Source organism: Fukomys damarensis, unplaced genomic scaffold, assembly GCF_012274545.1.
Source record: "Fukomys damarensis isolate Sample0158 unplaced genomic scaffold, DMR_v1.0_HiC HiC_scaffold_2, whole genome shotgun sequence".
Lineage (NCBI taxonomy): Eukaryota > Metazoa > Chordata > Mammalia > Rodentia > Bathyergidae > Fukomys > Fukomys damarensis.
In genome coordinates, this window is record NW_022900914.1 from 3,187,727 (window position 1) to 3,196,966 (window position 9,240).

Below are 9,240 nucleotides of genomic sequence, written 5' to 3' on the forward strand. Positions count from 1 at the left end.
CCAAAAAAAAAAAAAAAAAAAAAAAAAAAAGTCTTCCCATCACAAAACAGTACACACAAATGTATACAATAGGGAGAAAAGTTACCTGACACAAACTTACCCTTGCTACACAAGATATAATCTATCACATATTCTCTTCTATCTCATAAAAATGTCTGATCACCATCCACTGAACTGATTTTAAAACCCACTAAATAGGTGGCTATTATAAAAACACTACATACCCCGTGAAATTATATTACATCTGATAATAGATTCTACTCTACTTTCATTCCTCTCCAACAACTGTAACAATATTTCCTGTTTATTAATTTCTAATATTTCAGGCTGAGGATTTTGTTCAGTGTCACTGCTCTTACCTTGCAAGTGTAAGGTCCCTAGTTTGATCCCCAGTACCAAAAAAAATTTACAATATTTCATATTTGTTAATTTATACAACATCTAAATTGGATCCTTGCAACAGTTCTGAAATGAGTTCTATGGGGCCTCAGAGCTAAAAGGCGGTGATATTGAGAGCAGCAATCTGTCCCAGATGGAAGGCTGGTGCACCATATCTGTGATCTGAGGACATCTGTCACCATCTTAGTCAGAAGTGTCTAAAAGGCTAGCAACATGCCTTGTGCCATGCTGGGCACCCAGGAAACGCTCAGTGAGTGTGAGATACACAGAATGGACTAGTATATTTGTGTAAAGACTGGGTCCTGGTTTTGAAGCATTGCTCCAGGGCAGCATTGTCTGTAAACCCTACCGATGCTGTATTATCATTCTTTCTTCTGACTCTGTGAGCCACTGAGCTTGTGGGGAATTCCTCGGTGAATATATAGGAGGTACCAAGTCCTGGACACTGTCTGATCCCTGCCTGTGATTGAGCTTTTTCCGGAGCTCAAAGGCAGAGTTTCAGAAAGATTAATTGAGCCAAACAGAAGATTTTGTATTCTGCTAGTTTTCCCAAAAAGGTGGTTTTCCTAAGGCTACAATGTGCACACCTGTTTTCTACCAGATTCTAAATCCATGCTTAGTGGGTGTATCCCAATTTGTGTAACCCCACAGAAACACCGAAGTCTATCTGCCCTAAGGTGTACACAGTATGTTTCGGGGGTGGGGGAGGTGTAGTGTATGAACAACTGATGATTGGCCCCAAGAGCACTGAATTATCATGCGATGCTCCAGTGCGTGGTGCATCCACAGTTGTATCTCGGGGGTGGGCACCGCTGCCCTGCTCTCCACGTAGCCCACTGGGATCATAACTCAGCATAACAGTAAATTAGGGGAACACGGTTTAATGAAAGGAAGACACTTTATTTGTAAGGAGGAAAAGGAGAGAGAAAGGAGAACACAGGTACCCTGTTAAGAAAGAATCAGGGTGGAGGCTCAGAAAGAGGAGGGCCCGGGGCTCTTTGTTCTCAGCTGCTTTAATACTGGGTGGATGACCCCCCATCCAGAATGGGCTCTAACTGGATTGGCTTCCGGGCACCTCTGCCTAGTCATTTCTTCCGGAGCTCTACGTGCAGCTTCTGTCTGTTTATTTGTCCCTGACCTAGCTCTTAAGGCCTTATCTTTGGGATGGGTGGCTACTTGGCAAAGCGGTGCCTTATTCTTGGTTAGGGTTAGGGTTAGAAAGGGGAGCGTGGATGTCTATAAGGATCCTAGTGTGAATAGCACAGTGACTCTGGAGTGAGTACACATGTCTGTAAGTGTGTGTGTCAGTGGACAGGTGTGAGTCCACACGGCCTTAAAGTTAGCTGGCCCCCGCCCCCCCGGCGTTGCACCCCCTATATTTTATTGAAGTTGGAGGTGGCTTATCGTTTGTGGACTTGGCTGCTCTCTGTGTCCTGCCTGGAAGCTCTTTTGGTGTAAGTCCCAAGGCCGTTTGGTGCCTTCCTTTATCTACTTTTTAACCCCCTCTTTTTCTACCCCTGTCTTTGACTTGCTTCCCAGGGGACTCTCTTCTGGAGATTGGCTAGAAGACCTGAGGAGGCCCCCATGTTAGCTTCTTGTCTGCAGACCCCTGTCCCCCACAGTCACTCTGGAGGCTGTGGTGAGGCAGCAGTTTGAGTCCGTGAATTACAGACCAGCCTGGCAGTACAGTGAGAACTTTGCTAAAAAAAGGCTCCGCACAGTCTTCCTCGGATGAACGTAAAATAAAAAAGTAATTGTCTGATTTGTCTGAACAATGAGTAAACGTATGAATGAAATCAAAGGTGAATGCTGTACATATCATGATCATGTTGATACTCAGGATCTCTCACAGGCATTTCTTGTGAGGCTGCTTTCCCCGTGGCGTATGAGGTGAAAGAGGGCAAAAATACAGTCCTGTGGGCACCTGGGGAGAGAGGACCGTGGAGCGAGGGGCTGGGGAAGGAAGAGGGGTCACAGGAGGAGAAGAGACAACATCTGCCTGGAAAGCAGGAAGTGGGCCGGTCCCTCCGAGGGCTGAGATGATCTTTGTTAGCTCTGGAATCATCTTTATCGCCCTTGTTGCTCAGTAGACTTTGTTAAACTCAAAGTGCAGGTTTGTAGGATGGAAGGGCCCTTGTTTACCGGGCCAGCTGAGGAGGCCTGCCTAGTCATCTAGGCGCGCTTGGGGCCGGTGGCTCCCCCTGGGGAGGTGGCGCTGCGCTGCCCAAGCCGTCCTCCGGAAGGCGCCTCCCTGACAGCAAGGCCGCCGAGGCCCCTGGGCAGAGGGACAAAAGGCGGTGGTGCAATGGCGGGTTCACCCCCACCGGGTTCGGTAAGGTTTGGGAACAGAACTGCATTCTCTCCTCACTGTGGTTTCCCAATCGGGCTTCTGTAATGTCAAATAAAACAAAGAACCTTGCCCCGGATGAAGCCATCAGCAAATACCTCTTTACTCTCCTGGGGGCTGTGCCGTTGCACATCATCTTCCCAAATTGTCTCTTCCCACCCAAACAAGAGTTTAATATCGCAGTGAGAATGCCGGCATGGAATCGAAGCCACTCATTCTGGGGCAGAAGAGGAGGCTTGCTACTGTTGAGCCCTGGAGAAGCAGGAGGCCTAAGAGCACAGACTGCGGGGTAGGAAACTGGCTGAGCCACCAGGTATGTTAAGTTATTCCACCTTCCTGTGCCTTCCTGGAGGAAGAGGAATAAAATGGACTTGTGGGAATAGAGAAGTGCATACAGGAGAGGCCTTGCAACAGCACCTACCTAGGCATGCAGGGAAGCACTAACAATTACTAGAATGTGGGAAAACAAGTATTCGTTTGTTAAATTTATTTTGTTGGTTTGTTTCTTTTCAATGAAGTGGTTTCCAGCATCCCAGAACTTTAGGACTGAAAGGAAATTTCCTGACACAGGTACATAATTGAGCAGAGAGTTGAGCTCTCCACCGCCGCACAGCTGCCTGGAGATTGGTTCAAGGCTGGACAGCTGGCTTCCCGATCCTAGACATTCATTCTCCGCTGTGCCACACTCCTTCCCCAGAGGAGGAGGGCCAGGGCCAGGGCCACGAAGAGGCTCTGAGAGCAGCGATGACACCTGGGGCAGCAGGAGCCCTCCCCGTGGCTCCCTGGTCACTGCAGAGGTAGTCTCGTGCTGGTTTGTGCACTCGTTCAGTGAAGTCTCCAGAAAACACAGGAAGGCACAACAGTCTTTGTTTTTGAAGGACTTCAATTGCAATAGGAGAAGTAGAAGGAGATGTGCAGAAGTAGAAATTATGCATCAATGAAATCATTTGCATGAAGTGAAATGTATTAAAGAGTTTAGGCGTCTGCTATATATGCAGTCAGAACCCATGAAAAGGGCTTTGTGACAATGCCAGTAAGCTTATGAATGACTAACACAAATGAAGCCAAGCAAGGAAATGGATGTACAGAATACTTTGGAGGTTACAAGAAGAGGATAAACATCTGCCTAGAAAGATCAGCACAGTCTTCAGAGGAAGTGGTGTCAGAGGTGGGCCTTGAAACATGAACAGGCAGCAGGATTAGATGGGGCCCTTTCTTCTTTTCTCCATAATTACTTTCTAAATATAGAAATACCTATATAAAAGTAATAAAATATAGTTCTGCATGAATTTTCTGTGGAGAACAGAAAAAAGTTGAGTTAAAAATAAATGTGACCAACAGCAAGTGCTGCCGGACCTTCTAGTCTTCTTCCTCACAAAGCTGATGAAGAACAGAAAGGGTGGTTTCAGGAACTATTATGAGCTCCTATCCTTCCCTGGGGCACAGAACAAGGCAATCTTGTTGGGGAAGAAGAATCGTAATGATCTGGCTTGGAGATTTTTGGCTTCTCCTACCACCCATGACTTCTGTCTCTGGGGAGGTGCCGAGCCCCGGATGGGCTCTCACTGCATGGTAGGAGGGCAGTGAAGGCCACTCCAGGCTGGACGGGGCAGTGGGGCTAGAACAGTAGGGGAGGAGCTTGGTTATATAACTATAACCAAAGCAGCTCTGCCATTTTTCATTCTCACCGGGAAGGAATGTGGCCCGGTTTCTTCACATCCACAGTAGCTGCCTCTTGATTGGGGTGAAGTGCTGGCTCACTGTGGTTTTGGCTTGTGTTCTCTTGCTAGTTAATGAGTCTCTTCATGGGCTCTTAGGCTATTTATGCACTTTCTTTGGAGGAAGGTCTGTTCTGATCCTTTATTCATTTTTAAATTGGGTTTAGTTTTTGTTATTTTTCTTATTATTACAAATGAATTCTGTATTCCTATCTAGAAGATGCTAGAACAGAAATAAGTCCTTTACCACCAAGAAATGAAGGTCAGAAACATTTCCTCATATTTTTCCTAAAGCTTTATAGTTTTAGCTATTGCACGTTGGTCTATGATTTATTTTTAGTCATTCCTCTCTGTATGGTATCAAGAAGGAGTCCAGCATCACTTTTTAAACATTACTTTTTAGAACAGTTTTAGGTCCAGAGAAAAATTGGGAAGGTAGCTCACAGAATCCCTTATACTCCAATACCCAGGTTGTCCTATGAGTGTGACGCTTTTGTCAAATCGATGAAGCGATGCGAGTGCATTTTTATTAACTAAAATCTACCATTTATTCAGATTTACTTGTCTTATATAGCAACTTTCTCTGTTCCATGAGGACAGACAACTCTCTTTAGGATTTCTCTGCGTGTGTAGTGCAGTTTCTCTGATTTTCCTTGCTTTTGTAGACCTGGTTTGGAGGAGAGGAGTACTGCTCAGGAATAGTGCAAATATGACTGTAACGCACCCTCCATTGTGACTTCACCGATGTTTTCATCGCGGTGAACCTGGGGCAGGGCTGGTGAATCTGCGGCACCTGTCCTGCAGCGACCACGCAGAACTCTCTCTGGGCAGCCAGCCTGGCCCCAGCAGGCCACCATCGGGGAACAGCGTGAACAGGGGACTTGTGCATGCTCAGAAAGGAGTTGGGCGGGGCGATGATGTCAGGAGCGGGTTGGGCGCCTGGGTCTCTAAAAGGTTTGCCATCCCTGAACTAGCGTTGCATGGCTTCTTCCCAATGGGGTTGTGAAATTTTTCATGGAGGACCATAGATGAGGAACGACATTTGCACCACATCACATTGAGCACGACACCATGAATCTGACTGCTGTTGCTGACTTCGATCACCTGACCAATGCAATGTTTGTTGGATTTCCCCAGTGGAAAGTTATTCTTTGTTTCTCCCCGTCCATGTCCATGGTATCCCTCTTCCTCCCCTCTCCTTCCCTCATTTTCAGCACTAGCCCTGAACCGAAGGTCTAGTCTACATCTCCAGCTTTTTAAAATTTTTGTTTCTAGACAGTGTCTTACTAAGACCATAAATTGCTCAGACTGGGCTTGAACTTGTAACCCTCCTGCCTCAGCTTCCTGGAGTAGTAGGATTACAGGTGTGTGCCCCATGCCCAGAACTCTTGTGCTCTTTAGAAGGAAATCTCTACACGCCTCCCACCTTTGACGGGTAGGAAATTATGGTACACCTCCTTGAGGATGGAGTTTCTGCATAAATTATTTGGAGATTTCTGCATAGGAGAGTTATCTCTTCTCTTCATTTACTTATTTCTTCAATTATTTATTTATATCAGTATATCTGTTTTATACTTCAGATTATAATCCACTAGTGCTTTCTTTTGTTTCTCAGTTTGTCCCAGCTTTGACCTTTAGGAATTTTTTTTTCAGCAGCATCCAGACCCCTATCACTCTGTGTGTGTGTGTATGTGTGTGTGTGTGTGTGTGTGGGTGTGTGTGTGTAACTTCTTGCCCAAGCATAGAATCAGCTCTTTTTCCAAGGGTCCCTGAGTTCCTATTATTGGACAACAGTATTAGTAACTGAGATATGGGCAGAATATTAGTCATTGCTACTTGGATGTCACTGCTTTTAGGCCATCACTCCTAATAGAACGAGGCAGCGGGTGTGTATACAAAGTTACATATAGACTCACACTTGCGTGTATTACTACTCGGAACATGTGCACCTGTATTCAGCTAAATCTATAAATGCAGTGTACTGTGTCTTTAATCCTAATCCATCACCACCTGAATCATTCTACTACCTTCCCTTTGCTTATTTCTAATAACAAAAGACCTGGCTTCCACTGTCCTCCTCCCCTTACTAAACTGTTCAGTTCCACTGTAAAGCAGTATCAGAGTTGCTATTCCTACTCCCACTGGAAAACTTTATCAACTAGAGCACAGTGCTTATGCTCAGTTTCCTTAGATTCTAGTTTTACAGGCTCCCTTTATTTCCACAGTGACTTGGGTCAGTGCCATTTACTCCTACTCCCTTCAGTGAGGTTGTTCTATGCATATTTAATAGTTATATTAATTTGTAATAATATTTCTTCCATTCTGGGATTTTCATAACCTTCTAAATACTTTTCTTTTAAAATATGCATACCTGAAGGTTTGCTCTTTGGTGCTGGAAAGGTCAATAGCTTTTGACAAATACATAGTATTATATATGCACAATTACACTATCACACAGAATGGTTCCCTCTTCTAATGTCCCTCCCCTCACCTACTCAAACCTCCCTCTTACCATGCCAAAATTTGGGCATCTATCAATCTTTTAACTATCACTACCTTGTGCCTTTCCAGAAAGTGATGCAATTAGAACTCTATTATAAAATTTCACATATGTCCCCTTTTCAGATTGGCTTCTTTCCTTTAGTAATATACATTTGAGATCCATGTATGCCTTCTTGTGGCTTGATAAGCTCATATCTTTTCTACCACTGAGTCGTATTCGTTGTGTGGATGTGTCGCCATTTGTTTATGTGTCAGTCTATTGCTAGAGGCTATCAGTTTTAGTTATTGGCAATTATGAGTGTGCCTGTTATACGCATTTCTATGCAGGCTTTTGTGTGGATCCAAATTTTCAAAAACAATTGATGAAGGATCTCTGAGTGCAATTTCTAGAGTGTAGGTTTAGTTGTGCAAGTCCTTCATAGTGGTTATTACCATTCTGCATTTCTCCAGCAATGAGTAAAATTTTCTTTTGCTTCATATCCTCACTGGTAATCAGTATTGTTAGTGAATGTTCTAGTAAGAGTATAGTAGATTAATGTTTTAATTGGTAATTCTTACATTTTGAATGATATGGAGCATCTTTGAAGGTTCTAATTTGACTAGATGTATGTCTACTGCGTTGGGGTATGTTTATTCAGATCTTTTGCCCATTTAAAAATTGGCTTGTTTTCTTATTATTGAATTTAAAGAGTTCAGTATTTATTTTGGACATATTCTTTTCTTAGATATGTGCTTTGCAAATATTTTTCTCCCAGTCTCTGTGTTCTTCTTCTTCTTCTTCTTCTTTTTTTTTTTTTTTTTTTTTTTTTTTTTTTTTTTTTTTTTTTTTTTTTTTGGTACTGGGGATCGAACTTGGAACCATGCACTTGTGAGGCAGGTGGCAGAACCGCTGAGCTAAATCCCCAGCCCCCTCTGTGTTGTCTTTTTATTACCTTAGTAATGTCTTTTACAGAGAGGAAAACTAATTTCAATAGATTCCAATTTATCATTTTCTCTTCTGTTTTCCTTTGGAAACGTTATAGTTTGATATTTATGCTTCTGATCCACTTGGATTGTTATAAATGTGTAAGTTCTCTGTCTAGTTTGATATTCTTACAGTCAATTGGTCTGGTGGCATTTGTTGAAGTCAAAATCCTTTTTTCATGGACTCCCTATCCTTCTTTTGTCAAAAACTGGTCGGCTCCGTGTGGGTTTATTTCTGGGATCTCCATGCTATCTTCACACTCTTTGCATCTATTCTTTCTCCAGTGCCACACTGTCCCAATTGCTTTCACTTCTCAGGCTTGAGACGAGGTAATTTCAAGGCTCTGACTTTATTCTTCATTATTGGTGGAATATCCTAGGTCTTTTGCCGTTCCATATCAACATTAGAATTAACTTATTGAAATGCATACAGTGGTTTCTTGGGGTTTTCACTAGGATTATCTTAAATACATAGATTGAGTTGTATAAAGCTGATTTATTGATAATATTGAGCATTTTAATTTGTGATTATGGAATATTTTGTTATGCTTTTAGAGCTTTGCTCTCATTTGTCAGAATTTTGTAGACTTTGTGTATAGATTCTGCAACATTTTTTGGTAGATTTATGTCATTTTGGGGTGTTATCATAAATAATATTTTAAACATTTTATATTCCAGCTGTTTATTGTTGATCTATAGGTAAGCAACAGACTTGTGTGTATTAATTAGTCATGTGCCCTTCAGACTTGCTATAATCATTTATTAGTTCCAGGGATTGTAGCATTACAGAATTATGGATGAAACCCAGAAGCACTCTACTGCAGAGCTACATCCCCAGCCCTTTTTATTTTATTACTGCATTTTGAAGCAGGGTCTTGCTAAGACATCCAGGAAAGATTTGAATTTGCTACCCTCATGCCTCAGCTTCCTGGAATACTGGAATTATGGGCATGTACCACTGCTCCTGACTGTGATTATTTTATTTTTGTTGATTATTTGAGATATCCTACATCAGCAGTCATGTCATCTGTGTATGAATATAGCTTTTTACCCCCTCCCCAACTGGCACATATTTTTATTTCTTTTTTTTGTCCAATTGCACTGGCTAGGACCTACAGTATAATGTTGAGTAGGAGTAGTAAGAGAGGTATGTCTTTGTTCATAATAGTATGGGGGGAAATACCCCATTTTTCAGTGTTATGCTTGCTGCTTTTTTTTTCCTCTATCAAATTGAGGAAATTCATTTCTTTTCTTGGCTTGTTGGTTTTTTTTTTTTTTTTTTTTTTTTTTTTTTTTTTTTTTTTTTTTTTT

The 9,240-nt window shown here is 42.6% G+C and overlaps 1 protein-coding gene across 20 annotated transcripts in view; it reads left to right on the forward strand.

Annotated features, from left to right (window-relative positions):
* Nucleotides 1–9,240, forward strand: part of Tdrd15 (tudor domain containing 15) — a 160,508-nt gene that overhangs the window by 28,094 nt on the left and 123,174 nt on the right. Inside the window, exons 1-2 of one of the 20 annotated variants that reach the window (XR_779011.3) lie at nt 2,472–3,059; nt 3,317–3,543. The exons of 17 other annotated variants lie outside the window; for them this stretch is intronic. The gene's annotated coding sequence lies outside the window, so the exon portion shown is untranslated. 2 more of the 20 variants (XR_779001.3, XR_779012.2) reach the window with 2 other exon arrangements.